Consider the following 12,513-nt stretch of genomic DNA (forward strand, 5'->3'; position numbering starts at 1 on the left):
GTTCCGTGTTCTATCTGTTTTTATACCATGTTAGACAGTCAGACTAAAAGCGGAAATAAACACCTCATCAGACGGGTGTCTTATGTGTCCTCTCCGCCGTCACCTGTCACAGTCAGGTCATACAGTTCAAAGTCACGGCTGGCTGACCCCCCACCACCACACACACACACACACACACACACGCACACAGCAACCACGCTCACCGATCATTCATGTACACACACACACGCGCGCAGTCATATTCGCTGCACACACCGGTAGCGACGTCAGGATTGGACGCAGCAGGGGATCCCCCAGCATTCCCGTTTCTGCCTCGCTTGGCGTATCATCATCTTTTTTACCGAGAGGAGATGAGCTCGCGCCGGCTCACACTCGCAGAGGGCAGCAGCAGTATAACAGAGGACCGGCTCCGTTTCTCCGTTTCTTACCGGAGCGCGCTCTCTCTCTCTCTCTCTCTCTCTCTCTCTCTCTCTCTCTCTCTTTCTCTCTCGTTCCCGGTGCTGCGGAGACTCTTATTATTACCGTAGCGCGCGAGGGGAAGAGTGAGGAGCAAAAGGGGGAGAAAGGTGTTCCAACCAGCGGAGCGATTTATATGTTTCCAAAGAAAAAGGACGCTTTACGGACGAGAAAACATCACGGTTTAATTGACTCGGTGGTAGTTTAATTGTAGTTTCTCTCCGTGGAGTCCGGAGAATGCCAGCTTTTTCATCCGTCTTTATACAACCGGCTTATTTCACGTGTGCGTCTGTTCTGACAGCCGCGCTCGCGCCGCCTCGGATATAGTGTCCTCCACGAGCCTTGGTCCACGCGCAGCGTTGCATTTTACAACACAAAAACTACAATTTAAAAACTACACATTCCGCGGGAAAAGAAAGAGAAAACACTTTTAAAGTTAAGTGGGAATAAACTGCGTAGAACGTGAGTATAAAGTAGTGGAAAGGACTGCTCGGTGAATATGGTGCTCTGAATGCACTTTTTTCGAGTTTTGTTTTTTCGTCAGTTTCACCGTTAACGTTGAAATCAACAAGCTGAACAAGTGGAAGAAGTTTTTTGTGGAAAAAAAGTGGAAGAAAATAAAAGCGGCTACACGACGACGGTGGTCCTGGTCGTTAAACTAAAGGAGAGGAGGGTCCCCCCTCCACACACACACACACACCGGGACGAACAGGTAGGACAGCCCCGACGAACACACAACATGACCAAAAAGAGTGAAGAAGTCACATGCTATGTTTATTTGAATGGCACATCTAGAAAATTCCGAGGTTCATTAAACGCTGAATGTCGTATCGACGGATGTCAATTCCCTCCGTTATAAAGTGGGCAGCTGCAGCTCATACATACATTTTGCTGCTTGTCATGTGGAAACCTACCACACTACTGGAATGTTCTGAGAGCATTCATATATATATCATTATCCGCTCTTTAATTCGGCAACAATAAAAAAAAAAAGCAAACACCACTTGTAACTTTTTCTAATTGGTTCGCTTGTTATTACCACCGTGTTGTAACGTTACAGCTGGATGAGCGGACGAGCCAGCAGTGAGAAGAACCTGTTCTAAACCTTGATTTCATCTCAAAAGGCTCAGAGCTTCTAGGATAATTATAATGCCGAATGGTGACCTCTTTGATGTACATTTAGAAAATGTCTTGATTCTTAATTATCTATGCACGGAACCGTTGCCGTTAATCCAGAGTTCATTAAATTGACAGTTTTTTGAATGGCGTACATGGCTGTTCTCTACGTACTTCATTATTTGGTTCGTGGCTATATACTTTCAGTTCTTGACGCGTTTAAATTCTCAACATTTAGTCGTAATTTACAGAGTCCGATACTGAGACAATTTTAAATAATCGAAGACTAATAAAGGCGATGGATTTTACACTGTAGCTTTGTTATTTTAGTGTAAATGGAGGAGGGCAGATGAGAGGAGAGGGGCTTGGTTTCGGAGGAGGCTGAACAAAAGGAAAAAAAGGAGAAAGAAAACTAAAGTCGAGTTATTTAGCCTTGAAAATAAACAAGCAGGGTCATTTTCTCTCTGTGTGTGTGTGCGTGTGTGTGGGTGAAGTGTCTTTTTTTTCATATGCACATCTCCTAAATTTTAAACACCACTTATTATACCAAATCCCAATTTTATTAAATTAAATTCCAGACTGCTGTATGGGAAGCTATTCAATGGTGATTTTTTATTAATGCATTTTTAGAAGTGGGAGAGATACTGTAATAGAGGTGAGAGTGAACGCTATTATTATAACTGTCATTCTCCTGCAGTCTGTAATTGGGGGCGATTTCTTGTGAATTAAATAACACTGAAATTATGCTGTCCCCTCCTCTGTAAGTGCTCCTGCACATAGTTTTGAAATAACCCTGGCATATGATATGACAGATTATTACAGTTGTAACAGTTTAACCTCTGTTCTGAAAGAGGAGTGCCTGTATTTAGCCTGTGATACATTTCGAGGAATAAACCCTGTTATAGAGGCTCGTCTTGTTTTGTGAGTGTGTGTGTGTGTGTGTGTGTGTGTGTGTGTGTGTGTGTGTGTGTGTGTGTGTGTGTGTGTGTGTGTGTGTGTGTGTGTGAGAAAAGTAAATGTAATGGCGATATTGTAACCACATAAATTGAAACTAGTGAAGGATAAAGCGGCAGGGTAGATGTTGAGTTGCTTTCTCTCTCCTCGTACTTCATATCTTCCATGTCTCTGTCATTTCTAGCGGTTTCAGGCAGTTAACCCATACACGTCCTGTGATATCCTTATTTGCCCTCTTGCAAAGTGTACAATAGGTGTTTGTGCACTCTATTTTGTATTTTTCTGTCACTTTATGTGTGAACTGCTTTGACTTCGTATTCTAGTGAAGTGTTTTACATTTGCTCTTGCCTTCCCCTTCTTCCTTGTGTGATTTAAAATAGAGAGCACATGCCATTTTTGGTGTCTTCACCGCACTCTTTGACCCGGTAACAATATCTTTGTCCCATTCGATTATTTTGCTTTGGGATATACGGTATTGAAGTTAAATTTCATGGAAAATCTTGCGTGAACAGAAGCTTTACGGGAATTGCAGCGTTATTGCTCAGATGTTGGAGCTTCTGTAGTTACTGTACAACACTGGTGTGGCCGTCAGTAGAGTACTGCGAAGGTGAAGGAGTGTGAGGATGGTGACCTTGAGTAAAATAAAAGGTCTTACCTTATTTTATTAAAAAACAATGTTCATATTACATAATCACGTTTTTTTACGCTGGCTGTATCTCCACTGAGTGTTATTCAGTTCACTAAAGTTCATCATCATTCCACGCTCATGATGAGAAAGGTGATAAAATGGCTGTAGTGGTCCGTTTGTATAGAAGCAGAAGTGTGGTTGTATAGTGTATATAACTGCTGCAAAGTGTAAAGTGCAAGGTACATATATACATATATTCCTTTTTTTGTGGCTGCATAACGGATACAATATTTTGAGCTCATGGTGTCCAAGTCTCTAACATCTAAACTACAGCCTCTGCACAATAATGAGGGCATGCTGTATAGTCAGTGAAGCCATATTAGTTAACTGGATATGTAGTCGTACCTTAACTAAGGATGCACCAATCGGACTTTCTCAGTCCCGATACCGATAGAGATACCTGGGCTTTGCGTATCGACCGATTCCGAGTACGGATCCGATACCAGTGTTTAATTAATAAGCTGTATGCTTCACTGTGTAGAAGTGACTGGAATCATTCTTTTTTTATGTGTAAGGCAACATCAGGCTTGGCTTAAGCACATCTTTCCTAACTTTGTAAAACAGAATGTGACCAATAAACAATAGATATGAATTTATTTAATTGTTATTTAGTATCTAACATAATAAATCGTACACAAGCAACTTGGTAAAAACATCTTCAAAATTAACAGGACTTACAATTCAGGTTTAAAACTTTTTAATGCAGAATTAATGAATGAATTAAAATCTCAGTCTATAGTGTGTATAGTATATACACATAGAATTTAATTGAATAGATCAGTCCCATTGTCACCGATATCAGATCCAGCTATTTGAGTCAGTATCGGCCCGATATCCAAGCCAGGATCGGTGCATCCCTAGCTTAAGTATTAGAGAATATGTTTGTTCCAATCTGTACTGTTAACAGGAGCAGTCCAAAGGTATAGAGCAGTCATTGGTTATAACAAACAGGCTGAAGAGGAAGGTAAAACGAAGTGAGTGGTGTTTGCACGGACACTGTAGCACTGTGGAAGTGTACTGTACACCGCTGTGAGTTTCACAGATGGCTCAGGCAGCCCCCTCACTAAACATGAGAAGAAGTGAGCAGATTGTAGGTTAAACATATTTTTGGTATCATTGCTTTAGAAAGACAGCGTTTAAACAAATTTTTAGTGTTTAAAAGTGTTTTAAACTATTGTATGTGACCGTTCCCAGCTTAATAGAACAGATGACAGATAGTGCGTGTGTGTTCTGTTTAAGGGAAGACACTACAAGTGAATAGGGTAAACATTTGATCTAATAAATATCACCATGAAACTCCCCCGCTTGATTCATTACTTTATGCATTACAAGTTTTCTGAAATTTGATGTTTAATGAGGCATTATCTAATGTAGGGATGCCCCGATCTGACTTTTTCAGTCCTGATATTGATACCGATACCTGAGTTTTGGGTATCGGCCTGATACCTAGTAGTACCGATCCGATACCAGTGTTAAATAAATAAAATGTATGCTGGGATTATTCTGTTATGTGTAAGGCAACACATCAGGCTTGACTTAAACATTGCTTTCCTAATTTTGTAAAACAAAATGTAACATATATATACATAGATAAAATATATAATGGATATAAATTTACTGAATTGTTATTTATTATAAAAATAATAAATTGTACACCAGCAACTTGGTAAAAAAATCTTCAAAATTATTAGAAATTTCAATTCCAAGTAGCCAAGTGTAATACTTTTTTTTATTAAGCATCAAATTGGTCCAAACTGGAATAAGAATTAAAATTCCATTATACAGTATAGTATAAGCCTAGAACCGAATTGAAGAGATTGACCTCATTGTCACCAATTCTGGTATCGTTATCGGTGCATCCCTATTCTAATAGTCAAAGAGTGGTAAAATATGTGTATTGTGAAGGTTTTCTTTCCACTAATCTGAAAGAAAACATGTTACGGAAGCAAATAGCCTATAATCTCAAAATTGACCAGTGAATCGTGTTTCTTTTTTTCCTGGTGTGTCCGTCTGAAGTATAGAAACTATGTTTGTTTCAATCTCTACTATTAACAGGAGTAGTCTAAAGGTACATAGCAGTCATTAGTCATACCAAACAGGCGGAAGAGGAAGGTAAAATGAAGTGAACTGTACACCGCTGTGAGTTTCACAGATGGCTCAGGCAGCCCCCTCACTAAACACAAGAAGAAGTGAGCAGATTTTAGGTGAAACACATTTTTTGGTATTATTGCTTGAGAAAGACAGCATTGAAAAATGTTTGTGTTTAAAACAATTGTATGTGACAGTTCATGGCTTAATAAAACAGATAACAGACGGGGAGGTGTTAGTGTGTGTGTGTTCAGTGTAAAGGTTACTAGATACAGTTAACAATTCATACTTTTTTATATGCAACAAATTGTGATTGCAATAAATGAAGACTCTGAGCTTTGAGAGCATCCCCCCTGCCCTCTAGGCAGCCATCTGTTTCAAATGATTCTCTTACAGTACAAAACAAACTTACGCGGCTGTAAAACTAGATAGGTAACAAATCCCAGTGAACATCTTGCCCGGTTTTTATTTTTACACTTGCTCTGTTCTTGCACAATTTGATTTGAAAGGTCTGCATGCTTTACTGTGTTCAGGTAGCTGTGGGGAGTTCTGAATCAAGGACATTTTTTTTAAGGTAGAACAAATTGAATTCATATTTTGAGACTACTCTAATTAGCTTCTTTTTAAGGAAAGTGGTAGTGAAATTATGGAGTACGTCATGGTTTCACTCTCTAAAATAGCAACACGGATGCTTTGTTTCATTTTAGAGCTTCTCAGTAGCACTCAAACACACTGTAGACATCTTAAATTAACGCAAGCCACGATCACACAATTCTGTTTAGTGTACTATATACACTTTTAATACCCACAGACGGACAGTCCTCTGGAAATGAGTTCTATTTTTCTTTTCTTTACATATTCTAATATAGTATATGCTAGTTATTTTTAATGTTTAACTTGTTTATCACCCGTTAAATGTAACAACATCCAAATCTATACACGGAAGCAAACATGATAAAACTGTAAAAGCAACAAGAAAAAGAAACTTTCTGCATCAGTGCGTTTTAATGGGATGTGGGATGTGTGCGTTATTTTATGTGTATGCATACATACATGTAAGTGTGTGTGAATATGTTAACACAACCAGTCAACCAGCCAGAGACAGACACACGGTTCAGCAACAACCTAAACACAAACATGCACGCCCGTCGCTGGATGATAACACTGGGCAAGAGTGGTATCCTTTTGTGTATTTTTGTGTGTGTGTGTGTGTGTGTGTGTGTGTGTGCGTGCGTGCATGTGTGCACGTGTGCGTGTCTGTGTGTGTGTGTCTGTGTCTGTGTGTCTGTGTAAAGACTTGAAAGTATGCTGTGTGTCTTTCTGTGTGCATGTGTACCTTGTGGGCTGCTTCTACTGTGTGAGCGTGTGTATTTTCAATAATTACCATGAGAGCCCTCAAACTGAAAATGTATCCACATAGTGTGTGTGTGTGTGTGTGTGTGTGTTGTCCAGGGAGTGCTCAGACGAGAAGATCCAGCTGATGAAAGCTACCTGGAGCTTCATAAATGGGCCCTTTGTCCAACAGAAGAGCTTGTGTGTTTGTGTGTGTGTGTGTGTGTGTGTGTGTGTGTGTGTGTGTGTGTGTGTGTGTGTGTGTGTGTGTGTGTGTGTGTGTGTGTGTGTGTGTGTGTGTGTTACTGAGCCTAAATCTTCACTGAAAATCCAGAAGAAACAAAATGTTTCAGTTTCGTCAGAGTTTCGTTATGGATGCTGCACCAGATCTGTCAGGACCTCGCTGCTGCTGCCATGCTTCAATTTTGTGATTTGGTTGAGAATTCCTCAGTTGTGACAGTTCAAATTGTAATGAACTTAAATGGATTAAGGGGAGACACCCCAGGCATAAACATCACTTTTAATGCACTGGTCAACGTGTCTTCTTTCAGACTAGTGGAAAGAAAACATCTAAAATACACCTTTAGGTGTTGATTGTCTATTTGCGTCCGTAGATTTCTCGTAAATTCACCAAAAGTTAGCATTTGATAATGCCTTATTTGCATATTTAAATGTAGAGAAAACTAATAAAAAAACTAATAATAATACTTGTCTTTATGTCAGTAATCACCTGTGGAAGTTTCATGGTGATATATATTAGTTATTCTTTTTTTTTTTTACTTTATTCACCTACAGTGTTTTCCTATTTCCTATTAATATTTGGAGGTTTTTACTGGTTTGTTCATGAGTTGATGAGTGATAAAAAGAGATGCCCAAAATCCCCTCTGTAAAAAAAAGCTTTAACAATGTGTCAACAAAATGAAACACGAATTTTGAACCTGACTTTATCCAATGTTCAGATTTGTGTTCTGGAAATGTATGCAAATTAGCACATATTTAATAAGCTACTGCCTCATTTGCATATTTAAACATAAATTTGTTTTCGTAATGCAAAAACAAATAATTGTCTTAATATCAGTAATCACCTTGGGAACTTACACGGTGGTATCTATTAGTTGAAATATCGATCCTATTCATTTGCAGTGTTTCCCCTTAATTAAGCTTTAATTGGAGAGTATTGACCATATTGTTAATTTGGAACACACAAATCACTGGCTGGCTTGCTATGTCCGAGACATATTTTATTTGACAAAATATATTTTTATTTTATTTATTTTTTTTGTCCACGACGTAGCCTGCACCTACAGCATACCACTTGTTCTAGAGCTGTCTTTGGACCGATATGCATTCCCTGGCTTTTTTAACAGCCCCAATATTCACCTGTCATGGACTTTCATGTCTGTAGTAGGGATGTCACGAGAACCGATACTTCGTTACCAAGTCGACGCTAAAATTCTAAAAACGTGACGGTACTCTTTTTCTACAGTACCGAAGGTACCGTACGATGCCTGTAATGGTCATCGGTAATGATGTGACGGTGAGGAAATTTTCCCACCAGTTAATAAACTCGTGACAACACCGGTGTTACTGATTACACCGGACTTTACAGGAAAAGATGACACTCAATATGTGCAAAGCGCTAACTCTGATCTTTACTGTCGGGTGGCGGTGTGTCTGGCCTCTCCGTTAGCGCTACCTGGCGCCGCTGCTCCGTGCACACCGGCTGTGACAGCTCCATCCGCCTCACGGCGATTATCTCATTAACGTTATGGTTCCCTTATAGCATTGGGATTAAACGTGAAATATTGCCAAATAGGCACGTTTGCTTTTGGCTTCAACAACAAATCCTCCGCACTTCTCTCAGTCTGTCGACTCTCTCTCGTCCCGTGTGTGTAATATGACACCTGCTACTCTGAGCTGATGGACCAGATGCGTTCACAGTCATTATGAGGCGTCCGTCATCTGACTATCGATTGATAACGCACTGCTGATACGCCAAAATTAACTAAATGGGTCAATTTTTTTAATGTATTAATTAAAGGCTTCACGCATCTGTTTTTTGTAATGTTCAAATGTTTTTATAAAAGATGGGTAATGGGTATTGAGAATCGTGGAAATTCACTGATATTGGTATCGGCTACTAGATTTCTGGTATGGTGACATCCCTAGTCTGAAGCCTCCGGAGTACGAGGCAACGCAGTTAAAAGAAACAACCTTATAGTGCATAGTTCCCTCTGAACTGCTTTACCTCATAATGTTCAGGTCACCGAAGGCATGTAGTGTTTGCTGATCGCTTCCATTACAATCCCAGCAGTGTTATGTCACATTTGGGAGGACTTTTCTAATAGGTGACATAATTGCTCTTAATTGTCATAGATTGCATTGTGTGTTAAAGCTAATTAAAGGTATTAGATATTACTGTAGGTAATAGATAGAACTTTGAACGGGTTACTAGCGATGACTAGAGTGGTGGACAGGTTTAATCCCTTCAACCCTGCTGTAACCACCTACACCTATTTTCTTCTTTCTTAATTCTGTGTTGTTGTTTTTTTTACTGTCCCAGCGTGGCTCTTCATCGGCCCCAGGTCATCAGGCAACTGTACACACACGATACCGAATATGTGATATCTGGTCGAACAGTGTATAAAAGTTATTTTTTGGAGTTTATTGCTTTGTTAGGGGCAATTACCTTCATCACGTATTTGGAAATCAAAACAAAAATCTGTGTTAAATAATTTACTAATGGGCTGTGATAGCAATAGAAAGGACAATACAGGAATACAACAGGACTCTTTTTTTGTAAACTATGATGCTTGTTGTAAGGTTGGCCGAGTGGCTAAGGCGTAAAAACTGAGAAAAATTCCAGTTAAGCAGTCCAGGTGTATTTATTAACAATTAGTGGAAACCAACAATCCAGTGCAAAAATAGGTACAGTGCAGGCCTGGCATCCAGGAAACAGGTTCTTCCAAAATAATGAAAAATATAAGCAAAATGACAAATATATATCAAGATACAGCATAGGCTATGCCCCTTTAAATGTTGGGCCCTTGCAGCTCTACAATATGGCTTGTCTCTCATCAGAGGTTTGCTCTCCACTGACCCCCCTCCAGGTATTCCAGCCTCCTCTTTTATGAAGCTGGATCCTACTAAGTAAAACAAATAATAATTAATAATCAATCAAACAACAGCATAATAATATCCAGTCCAAAAAATAGGACATAATTTATAATTAAATTATAAAACATTCAATATAACATTTTGAGGCAAGTAATTATTCAAACTAATTAAAATTACCGTGCCTATTATCAACCCCCCTCAAACACCCCTCCAACTCTACTGTACTTTGTACCTTCTCTGGGAACCCCCCTTACATAAGCTATTGGTACGCTCCTGTTCGGTTTCGGCAGTCCAAGTCTAAACCAAGGAGCGCGTCTACAGCAGAGAAGAAAGGGTGACAAACAATTTACTGAATATCCATTTTACAATAAATGGAAATGTTCAATATCAATAATTATGCCTGTGTGTAATTCATAAATACATTTATGCTTTGTATCACTATGACCCCCATTAAGAAATTGATTACTTTGTCGGCGGGTCTCCCGACATTTAAGACGTACTGATGCTACGGTAACAGTTAACACCGACACCTCAAAGCCGGCTTGATTTAATATATGATGGAGGTGGCGTTACAGTGTGTGTGCGTTGCATCTTACTTTACAGGGCACGGTCTAACCCGTGACACTTGTACTTACTTGTTAATATTTGCAACTAGCAGCTTCACTGCCTCAGCTGAAAGGAGGCTTAGGATGCACAGCTGAAGGGAACCGTGCTGGCCTCTCTTTCATGACTCTGGAAAACTTCAGACGGAAAAGGGACACATTTTAACCTTTCCTGGCAAAGTAGGCTAGTTGTTTCTGTCAGTTAATGATAGTAAATGCATGTGTGCCTGTGGTGTCGAGATTGGAAATCTGCTTGAGATGAGAAAATACAGTTTGCATATTTGTTTTCATAAATATAACGTATTGAAATACCACATGACAGAGATTTGCAGCAGATCATTTTTTTGTTTTTTGTTCTCTACACTCTGAAGTTATTATATCAGACAAGTGTAAAATCAGAGTTGGGCGTGTACATTAATCCTAGGTACTGTATGTCCACACAAATTCATTGGATCAGATCATCATATTGAGTTTTTTGTATTGTGAAATCTTTGCCTGTGTTTGATGAATAAAAATAACTAAAAAGGCTCTAATGTGAATTATAGAACATAGGGATGCACCAATACCGATACCGATATTGGGCCGACACTGACTGAAATAGCTGGATTGGATATTGGTGACAATGGGGCAAATCTATTCAATTCAATTCTATGTGTATAAACATTACATACTGCAATTTTAATTATTTTTTAAGTTTTGTCCAATTTGTTGCTGCATTAAAAAAAGGTTTACACTTGAATTGTAATTCCTGATAATTTTGAAGATTTTCTTACTTTTTTTCTACTTTTAAGTTGCTAGTGCATGATTTATTATTTTAATAATACATATCAATTCAGTAAATGTATATCTATGTATTTATTTGTTACATTTTGTTTTACAAGCTAGTTAGGTACTAGCAATGTTTAAGTCAATCCTGATGTTGCCTTACACATACAAGAATGATCCCAGGCACTCCAACAGTGAGACATACAGCTTATTAATTCAACACTGGTATCAGATCAGTAATCTTTATCGGCCGATACTCTCTTTCATGTGAATCCGTATGATGTATTCTCATAAAACAATTTGTATGATATCTTTGGAAAAAAGTAATTCCTCTTTTTTTGTTTGTTTTCCTACGAAGGTTCAGAAACACGTGTCAATTTACGCTTGTTACATGCATACCGTCTTTTAAAAATAAACTTCCGTCTTCACAGGAAACAACTTCCTTAGGTTCAGGCAATAAAACTACTTAGTTAGGGTAAGGAACAGATCGACTTGGTTAGGATTAGGCAACAAAATGACTTAGTTAGGCTTAGGAAAAGATCGTGGTTTGGCTTAAAATAATTCCGGAAGTGACGGTACTTAATAACGTCAGTTACGTGACTAACAAATCAACGTTGACTTCTGTTTTCACACGGGACAAGAACGCCGGTCTCCTGGGTGAAAGTCCGATATTTTTTGACCCACCCATCCACCCCAGCCTCCGCCCTTTTTCCTTCCCGTTCTCTGCTCTTCATATTCCCTAGTTCACGATTATGTGAGTTACACACAAATTGATTTCATGGGATATACACAAATTACAGTGCTCTACTTCTCGTAGGTATAGCAAAGAACAGTATGTATGAGACCAGCCATATTTTTTAGATAATATACGTCATGCTGTATAGTGACAGCAGAATATGTTGAATCAAGTCTACCAAAGGTGTCATTTGGAAGATGGTAGAGAAAAAAATAAAGTCCCAGAATGCTGTCACATGAACCGATTTGAATACACGTACTAGGCGTTTTTATTTCAGTGTTGCGCTGGGGACGCGTGATACATCAAAACATCCCCAGAGCAGTAAATCACTTAAGTCCTCTTTTGAAGCTAATGATAAATTGCTCGAGTTGACCATGTGGCATTAATCATTTCTATAAAAGAAGAAACAAATAATGTTTTATATATATATATATATATATTTTCTTTTTTTTTTTTTTTTTTTTTTTTGCTTTCAACTCAGCTTTTCGAGACTCAGGCTTGAGTGTGACACAAGACTGAGCTCACCTTCTTTCTTTGATTTCCTCCCTCAGGAGATCTACACCCCCCAATGGATTGTATGTTTTAATGTGCCCTTGCTGATTTTCACTTGGCACCTCTCTTTCCTGCTGTCATCTTTAGTGCTGTGTATTACTCCGATA

The 12,513-nt window shown here is 38.9% G+C and overlaps 1 protein-coding gene across 5 annotated transcripts in view; it reads left to right on the forward strand.

Moving 5' to 3' along the window:
* Positions 1 to 333: 333 nt before the first annotated feature.
* The window catches only part of tenm3 (teneurin transmembrane protein 3), a 385,078-nt gene continuing 372,898 nt past the window's right edge, over positions 334 to 12,513 (forward strand). For all 5 annotated transcript variants that reach the window (XM_074628332.1, XM_074628353.1, XM_074628362.1 and 2 more), the window contains exon 1: positions 334 to 1,168. The gene's annotated coding sequence lies outside the window, so the exon portion shown is untranslated. The remainder of the gene's footprint in view (positions 1,169 to 12,513) is intronic.

The sequence above is a fragment of the Sebastes fasciatus genome, chromosome 3 (genome assembly GCF_043250625.1).
Source record: "Sebastes fasciatus isolate fSebFas1 chromosome 3, fSebFas1.pri, whole genome shotgun sequence".
In the NCBI taxonomy this organism is placed as follows: domain Eukaryota; kingdom Metazoa; phylum Chordata; class Actinopteri; order Perciformes; family Sebastidae; genus Sebastes; species Sebastes fasciatus.